General features: G+C 41.8%; 1 protein-coding gene across 2 annotated transcripts in view; it reads left to right on the forward strand.

Moving 5' to 3' along the window:
- The window catches only part of NCALD (neurocalcin delta), a 470,454-nt gene that overhangs the window by 72,113 nt on the left and 380,675 nt on the right, over window positions 1-17,666 (forward strand). The window contains exon 1 of one of the 2 annotated variants that reach the window (XM_055546507.1): window positions 15,357-15,584. The exons of the other annotated variant lie outside the window; for it this stretch is intronic. The gene's annotated coding sequence lies outside the window, so the exon portion shown is untranslated. Of the gene's footprint in view, window positions 1-15,356; window positions 15,585-17,666 lie in introns of those variants that run through there. 2 annotated transcript variants of the gene reach the window in all.

Consider the following 17,666-nt stretch of genomic DNA (forward strand, 5'->3'; position numbering starts at 1 on the left):
TCTGCAATGTGAGTGACAATGAGGTTGTATATCCATTCTTTCTCCAGTTACCTAGCAAATTCTACTGTGTGTCAAACAGGGATCAAGACAGACACAGTTGCTTCACTTTTGACATGTACTATTGAACAGGGAAATCGGGTTGTTGTTCAGTAGCTCAGTCAGGTTCGACTCAATGGGACTCCATGGACTGCAGCACGCCAGGCTTCCCTGTCCTTCACCATCTTCCGGAGCTTGTTCAAACTCATGTCCATTGAATTGGTGATGCCATCCAACCATCTCATCCTCTGTTGAACGCTTCTCCTGCCTTCAATCTTTCCCAGCATCAGGGTCTTTTCTAATGAGTCAGCTCTTTCCATCAGGTGGCCGAAGTATTGGAACTTCAGCTTCAGCAACAGTCCTTCCAATGAATATTCAGGATTGATTTCCTTTAGGGAAATTGGGAGCTATACAAATAATTAAACAACTAATTAATTGTATTTATTATAATAAATGATAGAAAGCAAAAGTGCACTGTGCAATGATGTATAGTATCAGGACCTCTTCTGATGTGTGTTGAGAGGGCCAGGAGCTGAGATCTAAGAATGAGGAGGAGCTGGCCAGGTGGGAGAAACCAGTGCAGCAGGAGCTTCCTATGTGAAAACTGCAATGAAAATGGGTGTCTCCAGGAACCAGAAGAAGGCTCACAGCTTAGGTAAATGATTTTGGACTTTGTCCTTGGAGCCCTGGGGACATGGGGCATGGTTACAGTTTTGGCCTCTATTAGATAAGTGTTGGTCATGCAGATGAAGAAAAGTGGGCAGATGTGAAAGGAATTTCAGAGGAAAGTTTATTTGAATTGGGGACTGATTTTATGCAAAAGGGAACGAAAGGAGTGAAATGTTTAGGTAGACTTGGGGTTTCTGGGTGGACAGTGAGGCCAACAACCAAAGGAGGTCCAGGCTTGGTGCCGGAGGATAGTTGCCTCAGATCGGATGCCGTAGGTGTGTGCTCTTGTGAGACGTTTAAGTGGAGATGCCAAGGAGACATCCAAACGGTTCTCAGGATGGGGGTCTGTTTAGAGAGTCAGAGGTCTTTTGTGGAGTCAGAGGTCTTTAATGTATGATAGATTATAATCGTAACCACCTCAGCAATGAGACTGGGAATAAGAGAGAAGAGGAAGGGGTCTATCTGATGGGAGTAGAAATAAAGTGAAAATCAGAAGAACAACAAAAGGCATTTACTTCAAACCTGGGATGAATCAATTCTTCCTTAATCAGATAGATTCTTGATCTGGGGGCTGCTATGCTTTTCTGAGGAATCCCAGGTGACCCAGTGGTAAAGAACCTGCCCGCCAATGCAAAAGATGCAGGAGACGAGGGTTTGATGCCTGCGTCAAGAAGATCCCTTGGAGGAGGGACTGGAAACCCACCCCAGTATTCTTGCCTGGAGAATCCCATGGACAGAGGAACCTGGCAGGCTATAGTCCATGGGGTCGCAAAGAGTCAGACACGACTGAGTGACTGAGCACACATGGATGCACTTTTCTGATCTGACTTAAATCTCCCTTCTTCCCTTGGGAGTGGTGTCCTGTGGAGATGACCCATAACATTGGGCCTACTGGAAAGGGTGGTTTACTATTAAAAAAAAAATTTATTTACTAAATTATAGTTGAGTTACAATGTTGTATTAGTGTGAAGTGTACAGCAAAATGATTCAGTGATGTATAAATTAAAATATATGTAAATTGTAAATATATATACACATATATCGGAGAAGGCAATGGCACCCCACTCCAGTACTCTTGCCTGGAAAAGCCCATGGATGGAGGAGCCTGGTAGGCTGCAGTCCACGGGGTCGCTGAGGGTCGGATACGACTGAAGTGACTTAGCAGCAGCAGCAGCATCCACATATATATTTATTTTTAGATTCTTTTCCATTATAGGTTATTACAAGATATTGAATATAGTTCCCTGTGGTAATCAGTAGGTTTTAGTTGTTTATTTTATATATAGTAGTACATATTTGTAAATCCCCAATTCCTAATTTATCCCTTCCCCTCTTTGCTCTTTGGTAACCATAAGTTTGTTTTGTATGTCTGCGAGTTGATTTTCGTTTTGTAAATAGTTCATTTGTACCTTTTTTTAAAGACTCCATATTTGTTTTTCCATATCTGACTTACTTCACTTAGTATGGTAATCTTTAGGTCCATCCACATTGCTGCAAATAGCATTATTCCATTCCTTTTTTAAGGCTTAGTCATATTCCATTATATATACATTATATGTACACACACCCCACACCTTCTTTATCCATTCATGTGTCAATGGACACTTAGGTTGCTTTCACATCCTGGCTATTGTAAATAGTATTGCTATGAACATTGGAGAGTGTGTGTCTTTTTGAATTAGAGCTTTTGTCTTTTATGAATATATAGCCCAGAGTGGGATTGCTGGATCATATGGTAGCTCTGTGTTTAGTTTTTTAAGCAACCTCCATCCTGTTCCCATAGTGACTGTATGAATTTACATTCTCAACAACAGTATAGGAGGGTTCCCTTTTCTGGACAGGGGTTGGTTTATTTTCCCTTGAACTTTTTGTGTGGCTATAGTCTTTACATTTAACATTCTCAACTGTTTCTTAGCTGATGCCTTATAACAAAAATATTTCATTTGGTCACTTTTTCCCCTGTCAAAATTGCTCTCAGAATGTGCTTCCCTTTATATATGTTATTTTTGCTTTATCTGTCTAAGAACAGCAACAATTTGTATTTTTTTACGTCGTTTTCTTAGTTTTTACTTTTCTAGGAGCTCTGTCTGGCTTCTATTTGTACATTTAATCAAAAATAGTACATTTAATTTTGCAATTGGAGCTTTTACTTAACAATTAGAAAATAATATGGATTATTTTTATGTAACATTAGAAAGTCACTATGATCTAACAAAGTCTTATCATCTCAGTTCTGTAGATTAACTCAGTTTATTCTAAAAACAGTACGTGATATATATATTTACTACTGCTCGAGTTTAAACTCCACAGAGGAAGGATTTTGGTTAGCTTTGTCCACTATATATCTCAAGGTTGTAGAAACACATCTGGCACATAGTAGGTGCTCAATAAATATTTGTTTAATACAGATGACCCTTGAACAACATGGGGACTGGAATACCGACCATCCAAGCAGTCAAGCATCCACCTATAACCTTAAAGTTGGCCCTCCAATTCATGGTTCACATCTGTGGACTCATCCAACTGCAGATCATGTAAAACTATAGCAAGTATTTAGTGAAAAAACATCCACATATAAGTGGACCTACACAGTCCAAACCCATGTTGCTCAAGGGTCCACTGTAATTGACAAACATGTGTGAGGAATACAGATAAAGGGGTCTGAGGAACAACAGCATCTTTGCTCCATCTAATCTTCCAAATCAGTGAGCATCTTTATGACCATTACTTTGGTGTGTGTATGTGTGTGTGTGTACTGTAACACCATCAGTTGTTTTATTTATTTATTTTTAACTTTTTATTTTGTATTGGAGTATAGCCAATTAACAATGTGATAGTTTCAGGTGGACAGTGGAGGGACTCAGCCATACCTATACATATATACATCTTCCCCAAATTCTCCTCCCATCCAGGCTGCCACATAACATGGAGCAGTGTTCCCTGTGCTTCACAGTAGGACCCTGTTCGTTATCCATTTTAAATATAGCAGAGTGTACATGTCAATCCCAAACTCCCTTTCTCTTTCCTCCATTCTTCTCTCCTGGCAACAATGAGTTATGACCATTACTTTGAACTCTCAGTCAGCACCTAGATCAGCACCTGACTGAATGCTGGACTCTCAGGCAGCAGCTCTTAAACTATGCAATAATAGACAGTCCTGTGGGACCACAAGCATAAACCCAGTTGGCTACCAGACCAGGTGGTTTGGAGGTGTCCCTTGGGTGACAGTTATAGAAATCAGTGTTCTGGAAGAGCATATAACCTCCTTTCTGGGAGACCCTGGTGAGCTGTAGTGAGGCAGTTGCTAAGTCATGTCTGACTCTTTGTGACCCCATGGACTGCAGCAACCTAGGCTTCCCTGTCCCTTACCATCTCCTGGAGAGTGCTCAAACTCCTGTCCATTGAGTCGGTGATGCTATCTAACCATCTCATCCTCTGCTTCCCCTTCTCCTCCTGTCCTCAGTCTTTCCCAGCATCAGGGTCTCTTCCAATGAGTTCGCTCTTCACATCAGGTGGTCAAAGTACTGGAGCTTCAGCACTGGAAGGCATTAGCCCTTCCAATGAATATTCAGGGTTGATTTCCCTTGGGATTGACTGGTTTGATCTCCTTGTAGTCCAAGGGACTCTCAAGAGTCTTCTCTAACACCACAGTTCAAAAGCATCAATTCTTTAGTGTTCACCCTTCTTTATGGTCCAATTCTTGTATCCAACTACTGGAAAAACCATAACTTTGACTATATGGACCTTTGTTGGCAAAGTGATGTCTCTGCTTTTTAATATGCTGTCTCATAGTGAGGCAGATAGAGAGGGAAAAGATGGGGTCCCCCAGATCACATTCCTGAGTGCCCCTCTGTAGCGTCCAAGTGTGTGCCAACCTGAAACCTGCCTTCCAGGTTGAAGCTCCACAACAAGCAAATAGGCCTCTTTCACAGAGAGACTTGGGGGAGGGGATGCATTTGGTCTGCTGTCTGTGTGGTGTCCTGGGTGGGCAGCCTGCCAAGAACCATCTCTCTGATTGTTACAGTCCCATAGGACCATTGAGGACAGCCTCCCTGGTCACTAGAGTGAGGTGTTCCAGGGATTCCCCTGGGTGGAAGCTGCAAAAACCAGGACACTTGGTATAAAAGCTGGGACACTGGACATAAAAACCAGGGCACCAGACGTGTGTAAAAGTTCCTCTCTGGGAGACAGTGGTGCTGTGGAGTGGTGGAGAGTGCAAGAATGACACCTTCCTAGGAAAAAGAAAAAAATCAATATGGCTTTGCCTAGAGAGAGAGTGCTGAAACGGTGCCCACCAGGATCCCAATAGGCCCCAGCCCCTCAGGCTGATGCTATAAGATTTGCAAATGAATCTCTTTGACGTAAAGTCTGTTTGTTTCTTGAACAGTTGCTTCTGCACTGGACCCCGGTGAGTGAGTCTGTGCCCTTAGAGAGGCCTTTCTCAGTTCACTACAGCACTTCATGTCTTGTGGACATGAGCCCCGTTAATTTTCAAAGCCAAATATTTAGGAGGCTCATCTCTCAGCAGTAGGTCTTAAATATGGGGTATGAACCCCTCTCTCCTCAGGGGGACGCTCTGGCTTTGTGAGTTCCCTCACGATTGCAGGTCGCTGCCCTGGGCTGGGGTTTATGGCAGTGCCACGGCTCAGCCTCTCCTGCTCACTTTGATGTGGCTCCTTTCTAGTTTGTAGACATGAAGCCCCTGCACAGCTGGTTTTAAGGTCTTTTTCAGAGGAAATTGTTCTATATGTAGCTGTAGATTCAGTGTGTCCGGGGGAGGAGGTGAGTTCAGAATCTTCCTACATTGCCATCCTAGCCAGCCTCCCCTCCATATTATACTTGCTTCAGTCAGGAAATTCTCCCTGCTATGGCATTAGGGGACTAGTGATTGACTGAATTTTATGAATTTTATACTTTTTTTTTTTTGTTAAGAGTTTTTGGTTTGTTTTTGCTTTCTGATCCTTATGGAATTGATACTCTCTATTGATTTGTTTATTCAGTTAGCTTGTGCTAAGTTGCTTCAGTTGTATCTGACTCTAGGTGACCCTATGGACTATAGCCCACCAAGTTCCTCTATCCATGGGATTCTCCAGGCAAGAATACTGGAGTGGGTTGCCATGCCCTCCTCCAGGGGATCTTCCTGACTAAAGGAGCAGGTAGAAATTTCAGCCTAAAAATTTAGATATATAAGAAATAATACACGTTTATTTTAAAAGTTGAATTAAATTTGACTTGCAGATCTCATCTTCTGAGTGTAATCTCAGTCATTCTTGAGGCTCCTTTCCTCCTCAGGGTTGCATTGGAATTGAGGAGGCTTATGGCTAAAGCACTTGGAATACAGGCAGAAAGTCTCTAATTATAAAACAGTGGAACCTGGACCTGGGTGCAGGGTCCAGACTTCCCAGCTGTACTGCACATATACTTAACCACATCCTCAGGGCATTGTCATCTAGGGGTGGCCAGGTCCTCCTCTCTCTGTGTCTCCCAGCCCTGCCTAACTTGTGCTGACCATGGTGGACAACTCTTGAAGCAACCAACCAGTGAACCTCAGTGCTTAACATAATAAATGGTTAGACTGGTTGGATCTCCTTGCAGTCCAAGGGACTCTCAAGAGTCTTCTCCAACACCACAGTTCAAAAGCATCAGTTCTTTGGTGCTCAGCTTTCTTTATAGTCCAACTCTCACGTCCATACATGACTACTGGAGAAACCATAGCTTTGACTAGGTGGATTTTTGTTGGCAAAGTAATGTCTCTGCTTTTTAATATGGTGCCTAGGTTGGCCATAGCTTTTCTTCCAAGGAGCAAGCGTCTTTTAATTTCATGGTTGCAATTGCCATCTGCAGTGAGTTTGGAGCCCCCAAAAATAAAGCCTCTCACTTTTCCATTTTTTCCCCATCTGTTTGCCATGAAGTGATGGGACCAGATACCATGATTTTAGTTTTCTGAATATTGATTTTAAGCCAACTTTTTCACTCTCCTCTTTCACTTTCATCAAGAGGCTCTTTAGTCCTTCTTCACTTTCTGCCATAAGGGTGGCATCATCTGCATATCTGAGGTTATTGATAGTTCTCCAAGCAATCTTGATCCCCACTTGTGCTTCATCCAGCCTGGCATTTATCTTGATGTACTCTGCATATAAGTTAAATAAACAGGGTGACAATATACAGCCTTGATGTACTCCTTTCCCAGTTTGGAACCAGTCTGTTGTTCCATGTCCAGTTCTAACTGTTGCTTCTTGACCTGCATATAGATTTCTCAGGAGGCAGGTCAGGTGGTCTGGTATTCCCATCTCTTTAAGAATTTTCCATAGTTTGTTGTGGTCCACACAGTCAAAGGCTTTGGTGTAATCCATAAAGCAGAAGTAGATGTTTGCTGGAATTCTTGTGCTTTTTCTTGATCCAACGGATATTGGCAATTTGATCTCTGGTTCCTCTGCCTTTTCTAAATATAGCTTGAACTCTGGAAGTTCATGATTCACATACTGTTGAAGCCTGGCTTGGAGAATTTTGAGCATTACTTTGCTAGCGTATTAGATGAGTGCAATTGTGCAGTAGTTTGAGCATTCTTTGGCTTTGTCTTTCTTTGGGATTGGAGTGAAAACTGATCTTTTCCAGTCCTGTGGCCACTGCTGAGTTTTCCAAATTTGCTGACATATTGAGTGCAGCCATTTCACAGCATCATCTTTTAGGATTTGAAATACCTCAACTGGAATTCCATCACCTCCACTGTCTTTGTTCATAGTGATGTGTCCCAAGGCCCACTTGACTTCACATTCTAGGATGTCTGGCTCTAGGTGAGTGATCACACTATTGTGGTTATCTGGGTCATGAAGATCTTTTTTGTATAGTTCTTCTGTGTATTTTTGCCACTTCTTCTTATCTTCTGCTTCTGTTAGGTCCATACCATTTCTGTCCTTTATTGTGCCCATCTTTGCATGAAATGTTCCCTTGGTTTCTCTAATTTTCTTGAAGAGATCTCTAGTCTTTCCCATTCTGTTGTTTCCCTCTATTTCTTTGCATTGACCAATGAGGAAGGCTTTCTTATCTCTCCTTGCTATTCTTTGGAACTCTGCGTTCAAATAGGTATATCTTTCCTTTTTTCCTTTGCCTTTTACTTCTTTTCTTTTCTCAGCTCTTTGTACCTCCTCAGACAACCATTTTGCCTTTTTGCATTTCTTTTTCTTGGGGATGGTCTCGATCACTGCCTCCTGTATAATGTCACGAGCCTCCATCCATATTTCTTCAGGCACTCTGTTTATCAGTTCTAATCCCTTGCATCTATTTGTCACTTCCACTGTAATCATAAGGGATTTGATGTAGGTCATACCTGAATGGTCTAGTGGTTTTCCCTACTTTCTTAAATTTAAGTCTGAATTTGGCAATAAGAAGATCATGATCTGAGCCACAGTAGCTCTCAGTCTTGTTTTTGCTGACTGTATAGAGCTTCTCCATCTCTGGTTGCAAAGAATATAATCAATCTGATTTTGGTATTGACCATCTGGTGATGTCCATGTGTAGAGTCTTCTCTTGTGTTGTCAGAAGCGGGTGTTTGCTATGACCAGTGAGTTCTCTTGGCGAAACTCTGTTAGCCTTTGCCCTGCTTCATTTTGTACTCCAAGGCCAAATTTTCCTATTACTCCAGGTATCTCTTGACTTCCTACTTTTGTATTCCCCTATAATGAAAAGGATCTCTTTTCTGGGGTGTTAGTTCTAGAAGGTCTTGTAGGTCTTCATAGAACCATTCAACTTCAGCTTCTTCAGCAGTACTAGTCAGGGCATAGACTTGGATTACCATGATATTGAATGGTTTGCCTTGGAAACGAACAGAGATCATTCTGTTGTTTTTGAGACTGCATCCAATTACTGCATTTTGGACTCTTTTGTTGACTATGAAGGCTACTCCATTTCTTCTAAGGGATTCTTGCCCACAGTAGTGGTCATCTGAGTTAAATTCACCCATTCTAGTCCATTTTAGTTCACTAATTACTAAAATGTCTATGTTCACTCTTGCCATCTCCTGTTTGACCACTTCCAATTTGCCTTGATTCATGGACCTGACATTCCAGGTTCCTATGCAATATTGCTCTTTACAGCATCAGACCTTGCTTCTATCACCAGTCACATCCACAGCTGGGTGTTGTTTTAGCTTTGGCTCTGTCTCTTCATTCTTTCTGGAGTTGTTTCTCCACTGAGCTCCAGTAGCATATTGGGCACGTACCGACCTGGGGAGTTCATCTTTCAGTGTCCTATCTTTTTGCCTTTTCATACTGTTCATGGGATATACATGGTAGACCACAAAATTAGTTCTCATATGAGTCTGTGGGTGAAACAGTGGAAGATAAAGCCAATTGTGTAGAACAAGAGTGGTAACACCGGAAGACTGGAAATGTAACTGTAATTCAAAAGAAGGGAGCAAATGTGGAGCATGAGATGAAAAGGATTCTGGCATTGGGAAGCCAGATGGAAAATAGTGTTATTAGACTATGAAAGATAGAAGGAAAAACAGGCCCCATATAATATGAGAGGGGAAGTCTGTTTGCTAGCCATGATTTGGTTCTGTTCTCTATTCTCTGCTCCCTCTTTCATTGGGCCCCTGCTTCCTGCTGCAGGATTGTGAGGTGTGTTACCAATATCTGGAATGAGGTCTTGAGCTACAAAGTTCTCAATAAAGAGAATGTACAACTGATACTGCCTAGTCTGCTTAAAAGGTGCATGTTTAACTTTTTGAATATGGTTTGTATTATTTCAAAATTCAAAAATACCCATGTTCTATGGTATCAGGAGGCAGTTGTGGTGATTTAGAAAGATAACCCCTACTGGTACTTTACTAGATTCTCTTCCTGGAAATTATGTCAAGGTCATAAATGGACAATTGGTATCTGTGTGTGTGTGTGTTTGAGCTGATTCTGTATCACTTAAAAGTACACAGTTGAAGGATAGGAAAAAGTCATAGCAGAGATAAATGTTTGAATTACATGGTATTTTTCTTTCAGTGATACCTGATCTGAGCTCATCCTGACATGGTCTGCAGATTTAGATTTAGATTTATTTTTTGTTTTAAAATGGCTTCATGTGTTTTCCTGTCATTTTAGGTGCCCCAGAATCAGTGTGCTGGAAAGAAGCAGAAATAGAAATAGGTAATGACCTAGGGTTTGCACAGTTGAGGGGAAAACTCATGGGATGGGCTCATTTCTCGATGTGGGTTAGGACCGGGCAGCAGTTTGGGGGAGGTTTGATGGGTTCAGAAAACAATAGCATTTTATCATTTTAGTTTCTAGAATCAGAAGGATTTCTTTCAGTCGACAAGAGTCCTCCTTTAAAATGCAAGTAATTCAGAGCCAGGCCATGACCACCCAATACATACATTGTAGGTTAGCTTTTCTGCTGGAACTAGTGGAAATGGGCTAAAGGGTCGGTGTCCAGGGGCAGATGGACAGGGGTAAGGCTTGCAGGAGGTCCGAGTGGGATGGGACATGGTGCTGATGGGACTTAGGGAAGGACATCAAAGACAAGCATTAGGCCAAATGCCTCCTCATAACTTGACTTCCTTTGTGAAATGTTGTGCTTCGGTTGAAGACTTTCCTCCACTATTTTAACATAAATTTGTGTGTTTTGCACTGATGACTTGGGATGCAAAAGCTCATGTTGCTTTCTCAGAGTCTGAGAAAAAATGAGGTGGCATTCCTTTTCAGAGATGGCCCACAGTCCACGTTAACCTGTGAACCTCTGCCTTTCTCACTGCTGATTTTCCCTCTCTTCCCTAACCATTTTTTGAAAGGAAATGGTGTTCTGTTAAAACTATTTCACACTTGTAATTAAATGGCTGTTTATGTAATTAAGGGCTGCCTCCTAGGCTGTGCCCAGGCCTCACAAGCCAGAACTCTGTCTTGTTTGTGGTGTGTCCTGCAGGTCCAGCACCACACCACTCACAGAGGAGGGGCACCATGAAGGTTCTGGAGCGACTGAACAAAGCTCCGATTAACTGCAAAGTGATAGTAGAGACACAAACTTTATCTTACCTTAGGTAGAAAATTTCAATTGGTCTTTTTTTTTTTATTTAAAGTATTTATTTGGCTGCTTTGGGTCTTAGTTGCAGAATGAGGGGTCTTTAGTTATGGCGTATGAACTCTCAGTTGTAGCACGTGGGATCTAGTTCCCTGACCAGGGATGGAACCTGGGCTCTCTGCTTTGGGTCCACAGAGTCTTAGCCATTGGACCACCAGGGAAGTTCCTGCTTCAGTTGATCTTCTAAATAAATAAGGTCCTAGGAATGGAGAACCCAATACATAAAATACATTTTAGGAAGAGTAAGTGAGGAAGGAGCTGTCCTTGTGGGAAGAATTTTTTCTGGTTCAATGTCTTTGTGGTTCTCTAATTCTAGAACACATAAGCTGCCATGTTTTGGACTTCTGTGGGCAGCCTGCATTTTAATCATTTCAGTATTTATTGGCCTCATGGAGGGAAAGGAAGTGTGAAGAAAAATGACTCATTTTACTACTTTAGCAACTCTATGTTGGGTCAGGAAGGTGAAACTAAGAGCTCAAAGAATTTTGGTGGGTTTTTGGAGGACATGTTTGTCTTCTCTTAAATTATTGAGAGTCATGTATAGTTATAAAATTGTATATAGTTATAAAATAACTATATTTATTATTTTTTATATTTATTATAAAAATAATACAATTATTATTAAAAACTGCCAAGAAAACCCCCCAAATCCTATCCGCTTGGAAATATGTTAGGGTACAAATGTGCTAGGTTTTTGGGAGGGCCGGGAGGACAGTGGTGATATTCATAATACTGGTGCTGCAATAGGTAACTCCCATACTGCAAGAAGAGTTTAACATTGGAGATTAGGTCCTGGAAAGGAAGATGCAGGTGATGGGTGTAAAAAGCTGAACATTACTGGTGGGACTATAAATTGGAACAGCCACCATGGAGAACACTATGGAGGTTCCCTAAAAAACTAAAAATAGAGCTACCATATGATTGAGCTATCCCACTCCTGGGCATATATCTGGAGAAAACCGTAATTGAAAACATACATACACCCTAATATTCATAGCAGCACTATTTACTATAGCCAGGACATGGAACAACCTAAATGTCCATCAACAGAGGAATGGATAAAGAAGATGTGGTACATACATACAATGGAATACTACTCAGCCATAAATAAAGAATAGAATGATGCTATCTGAAGCAACATAGATGGACCTGGAGATTGTCATATCGAATGAAGCAAGTCAGACAGAGAAGGACAAATATCATGTGACATCGCTTATATGTGGAATCTAAAAAAAAAAATGGTGCAAATGAACTTATTTATAAATGAAATAGAGTCACAGATGTAGAAAACAATCTTATTGCTATCAAGGGGGAAGAGGAGGAAGGATAAATTGGGAGACTGTGATTGACATAGGCACACAACTAAAATAGATAACTTTGAAATAGATAACTAAGAAGGACCTACTATATAGCATAACAGTACTCTACTCAATACTCTGTAATGACCTCTATGGAAAAAGAAAGTAAAAAAAAGTGGATGTATATACAGTGTATGTATAATTGATTCACTTTATGTACCTCAGAAAGTAAAACAACATTGTAAATCAATTATACACCAATAAAAAATTTAAAAAACCCCAAACAAACTAAAAACAAAAGGCTCATTGCCTCTGCCTTTGGCGCTACCCTTTTAGTGACAGTAAAGGCCTCAGCTTTATATTTAAGCCTTTGAAATGGAGAAGTAACCTCTCAAAGGTTTGGTGGGAACATTCCTTGGGGATCTGCCAGGAGCTGGGACAGGGGCTTGAGTAGTTCCTGGAACTGTTCACATCCCCACCCCACCCACTGTCACTCTGTCCCCACCCCCTCACGGAGGAGATAGGAAGCTGCAGATGGGCTTCGCTGGGAGGTGGTGCCTGTGTATGAGGCGGTGGAAATACAGGGACGGATATGAAAAAAAAAAAAGCCTCACTGATTCACATCAGGACAAAGTAATGTGACTTTTCAGATTAGCAGATTGAAATCTGTTGCCTCGGCTCAGCATTTCTATTTTGGGTCTGGAGACCATCTTTCCAACTGTTTCTTTCTTCTTTTTCATTCACCTTTCAGGCCTCCAAGCCCCTTCTGCTTTTTAGCTTTTTCATTTTTCCAGTGCTGTGGAGTTTCTTGCCTGGGGTTTCTCAGTTGCCTAGGATGAGAAGAATTGTTGAACCTGATATTTTATCATAGGCTGGGCTCCATTACAAGAATCTCAAATTGAAGCAGGCTGGGTTCTCCGTATTGAGTGAGTGCAAGACTAGATGAGGATACACATACCAAAAAGAACAAAGCACCAAAGAATAAAGCATGAAGTTCTATTAAGAGACTAATTGCGTTGTGGGCTCTTTGCAAGAGCACCTCCCACTGACACCACATAACTTTGTACATTGGCTCAAACATCCATGACAGAAAGTTTCTGTTCCTGTGTGATATATAATCTTTGTGCATTTCATATCATCAGTACAGCAGAAACTCAGTTTAGTTGCTATAGACAATTATTATCTGTATCATATATATACACATGTATTTATATACACACATATATATGTATATCACATATGTGTGTGTATATATATACATTGCTGCTGCTAAGTCGCTTCAGTCGTGTCCGACTCTGTGCGACCCCATAGACGGCAGCTCACCAGGCTCCCCTGTCTCTGGGATTCTCCAGGCAAGAACACTGGAGTGGGTTGCCATTTCCTTCTCCAATGCATGAAAGTGGAAAATGGAAAGTGAAAGTGAAGTTGTTCAGTCATGTCCGACTCTTGGCGACCCCATGGATTGCAGCCTACCAGGCTCCTCCGCCCATGGGATTTTCCAGGCAAGAGTACTGGAGTGGGGTGCCATTGCCTTCTCCGATATATATACACAGATATGTGATATACATACATACATAAATAAACACATGCATACATACACACATACATACATACACACACATTCATAAATATATTTTCCCCTCTCTGTGCCTCTGCTGGCTTAAGCAGCTGTGCAGGTGTTTGGCAATTTACTGGGATGGGACAACTGAGAGAAATGAAATCCAAGAATTGTTGAATTGCATCTCATGACCAATGAAGTATTGGCTCTTTCTAGTATTTCAAGTAAGGGGTAAAGGAATTGGATATTTAGAATTGTTTTTAATTTTGATATTTTATTTCTAAGGAACACTAATATTTACAAAACTCCTTATCTTTTCCTTTTCTTTCCTTTTGCTCTTAAGGGACAACTTTGCTAACTTTGCTAAGTTAAAATACTGTAGGGTTAATCTCTTAAATATATCTGTGTATTAACTTGTACTGAGTGCTTTTTGATTTAGCTTTTCCTTTAATTGGTTAGTTACAGTATTACTGACTTAAGCAGTGTTGAAGTTTCTGCTTCAGTTCCCATCTTTAAGTCATATTTAATGAAAAGCCTTTTCTCTTCAAATGCATCATGATCTTGTAGGAGGGTGTTTATACATTCTCCTTTTTATCTAGTTTTAGACATAAAATTGAAACTAATAAATATTCTCATGTCATCCAGAAGTAAGAAGGTAACTTCAGCATTGTCTTAATGTCTATTACATTTTATTGTGTCTCTCAGTGATAGAGTCTTGGAACGGTACTTGGCACAGAGGAGTTGGTATATCAATATTTGTGATGATGATGGTGGTGGTGGTGATGATGATATTCCAGAAATGTCTGTGTATATCCTGGGATTGACCGAGTAATTGACTCAAACATCTAGCATCATGAACAGATTCACTGGGCAAGTACTACATGTAGGCACTGTGCTTGACCCAGAGGTTTTGGAGGTCAATAAGATTTAGTCCCTATCCCGAAGCGTTAGTTGCTCAGTTGTGTCTGACTCTTTGTGACCCCATGGACTGTAGCCCACCAGGCTCCTCTATCCATGGAATTCTCCAGGCAAGAATACTGGAGTGGGTAGCCATTCTCTTCTCCAGGGGATCTTCCTGACCCAGGGATTGAACCTGGGTCTCCTGCACTGAAGGCAGATTCTTTACTGTCTGAGCCACTAGGGAAGTCCATCCATATCCCGAAGGGGCCCTCTGTTGGTGGAATGCTGGTTTTGACCTGCATCAACTGTAGAAGTAGAAATGACTTGACAGATGAGGAGAGAACAGTGTTCACACACAGAGTGGAAGAATAGAAAGTGGTTCAGCAGATGTTATTTGTATTTGGAAGACTTGAGCCTGGTTGTGCCATGGAGACGTGGGAACCATCCACTGGTCCTCCCTCAGTCCTCCTTGTCCCCGTGGCACATGTTTGAGGGGTCTGGGTCGGGTTAGAGGAACATAAACCTGTCTCACATGAGTATCTAGGGACTTGCCCTGCACCCTGGCAGTGTGGGGGAGTGACCTTCGTCAGTCTCCTCTCCTCTCGATTCGAGATGCTCAGAGCTCTGGAGTTAGAGGTTGGAAGATGAAGGGTTAACCCCGGGGTTGCTACAGCTGAATATACAGCATAAAAGCGATTGAGGATGAGATCACTTCTGTTTTGGGAACCTAAAGGCAAACACAGTTGCATTTGTTCATGTAATCATGGCCTTGTTTGAGGTTGTTTATGTTTAGAAAGTCATGCTGGAATATTTATCAGCTGGGGTAAAGAAACCAACCCTGGCTACTTAGGCCAGAAAGGATTCCACTGGAAGGCTATTGGGCAGCTCTTAGAATTGAAGGAAAGGGATGAAATACGTGACCTGGCCTCAGAAAGGAAGTTGGGCAGTTCTAAGGTTCTAAATATTGGGGAACTAAGGGATGGTCTTTTTAGGATGAATCAGCAGCAGTCATTTTCCATCCTGACATTCTTTCCCTGGAGATTCAAATTCCTGGAAGAGTGAGTTGGCTGGGTCATTCTGCCCATCTATTTACCAGAAGGTTGAGACTGCAAGGAGCTAGGGGGTTTATCTTGGTGGATATCTGCAGACACTGACAGATATCCACTCCTGCCATGAAATGATGGTATATTTCTCAGGCCTCCCACTTCCCAATATTTCTGGTCTATTTAGTCATAGGTAGTCTATCAAGAAAACTTTCGATCTTTTAGTGCATGGCTTGGGCATGCTGGTAACTCTGAATGAGCAACAGGAGGTGATGGGTGGACCTATGGACCCCAGAACGGGAGGTTGCACATAAGTGGCTTCAGAAGCCATAGAGTGGAGACGGTGTTTCTCTAATGGAGGTCTGCATTTCCCTGAAGGACTCTCAAAGAGAACTTCAAAAATGGGAAGTTTCATTTCAATAATAATTTTAAAAATTCGTCCCTTTATCTACTTATTCTGGATCAGCTGATGATACTTAACACCACAAGTACTGAGTTCCTTCTGTGTTCATTTTTGGGGCATTGGGTTTTCTGAAGCTCTGGCTTTGATAGAAATTCATTAACTGTCATGGTCTAACAAGAGAAAAATAGAAGCAGGCTTAATATAAAAATAATCTTTGCATCAAGTGCAGACCAAATGATATCACAGGGTGCTGTTTTTAGAAGAGAGAGAAATGTTTGGGGAATGGTGTTTTCATACGGCAAGTAGCAGCACAGGCATGATGAATGCAAGGGAAATTGGGCCGTAGCCGTTAGCACCGTGGGCAAACTGAAAGTGGCAATTTAGTTTCAACGAAACGACATAATCCTTTACATGCACTAATGGTATTTTGAATTTTATTGGCTTTGCAGTTTTGTCTGAGTTTAATTTGTCCATTTACTTTTTTATAGTGGTATAAGACTACCAGCATAAGATATAGATCTACACGTATAAACGTAAAGTCCTTTTATATATTTAAGTTTACCTATTTAAGCAAATTGGAGAAGGCAATGGCACCCCAATCCAGTACACTTGCCTGGAAAATCCCATGGATGGAGGAGCCTGGTGGGCTGCAGTCCATGGGGTCGCTAGGAGTCGGACACAACTGAGCGACTTCACTTTCTTTTCACTTTCATACATTGGAGGAGGAAATGGCAACCCACTCCAGTGTTCTTGCCTCGAGAATCCCAGCGACGGGGGAGCCTGGTGGGCTGCCGTCTATGGGATCACACAGAGTCGGACACGACTGAAGCAACTTAGCATAGCATAGCATAGCATTTAAGCAAATTAAAATAAAAAATAGCTTTGGTCAACTCTGGAGGTCCTAGAGGAGTTTTGTTTCTTTAAAAGGAAAAGTCTCTTATTCAGGTTTTGGAAATGCTGGTCTGCGGGGGACACTTGCCCCCCCATCCATCCCATCTCCATGGAGACGTACACTTCCCCTCCCCAGGGGTGCTGGGTGTGGTCATGCCACTTGCTTCAGCCAGAAAGGAGAGGCTTGAAAGGAGCTGATGGTTCAGTTTGGCTTCTCCTTTTCCTATTGTTCTCTGGGAGAGGATAATGAATTAGGTGCTGTTGGTCCGAAGAGAATGACAGACATGTGGAGCTGACTGGGATTCAGCTGAGCCCAGCCTAGATTAGCTGAACTCTAGCCAACCAACAGGTGCGTCAGCAAAAGAGAAATTGTTGCTTATTGCTTATTGAGAGAATAATTGCTTATTATTATATGATATTCCCAGGTGGTTTGCGACACAGTTTTATAATAGTGATAACTGATTGATATGGCCTAGCCCATTGGTTAGTTAGCACTAGAGTGTATATGTTTGGGTTTTTAAAAAATTATTTATTTGTTTTAATTGGAGGATAATTACTTTACAATATTGTGATTGTCTCTGCCATACATCAACATGAATCGGCCGTAGGCATACACGTGTCCCCTCCCCTCTAAACCCCTCTCCCACCTCCCTCCCCGTCCCTTCCCTCCAGGTTGTCACAGAGCACCGGCTTTGGGCTCCCTGCATCATATGTCAAACTCTTACCGGCTGTCTGTTTTACATATGGTAACATATATGTTTCAGTGTTATTGTTTCAAATCATCCCACCCTCTCCTTCTCCAA

Source organism: Bubalus kerabau, chromosome 14 (genome assembly GCF_029407905.1).
Source record: "Bubalus kerabau isolate K-KA32 ecotype Philippines breed swamp buffalo chromosome 14, PCC_UOA_SB_1v2, whole genome shotgun sequence".
NCBI classification, from domain to species: Eukaryota; Metazoa; Chordata; class Mammalia; order Artiodactyla; family Bovidae; genus Bubalus; species Bubalus kerabau.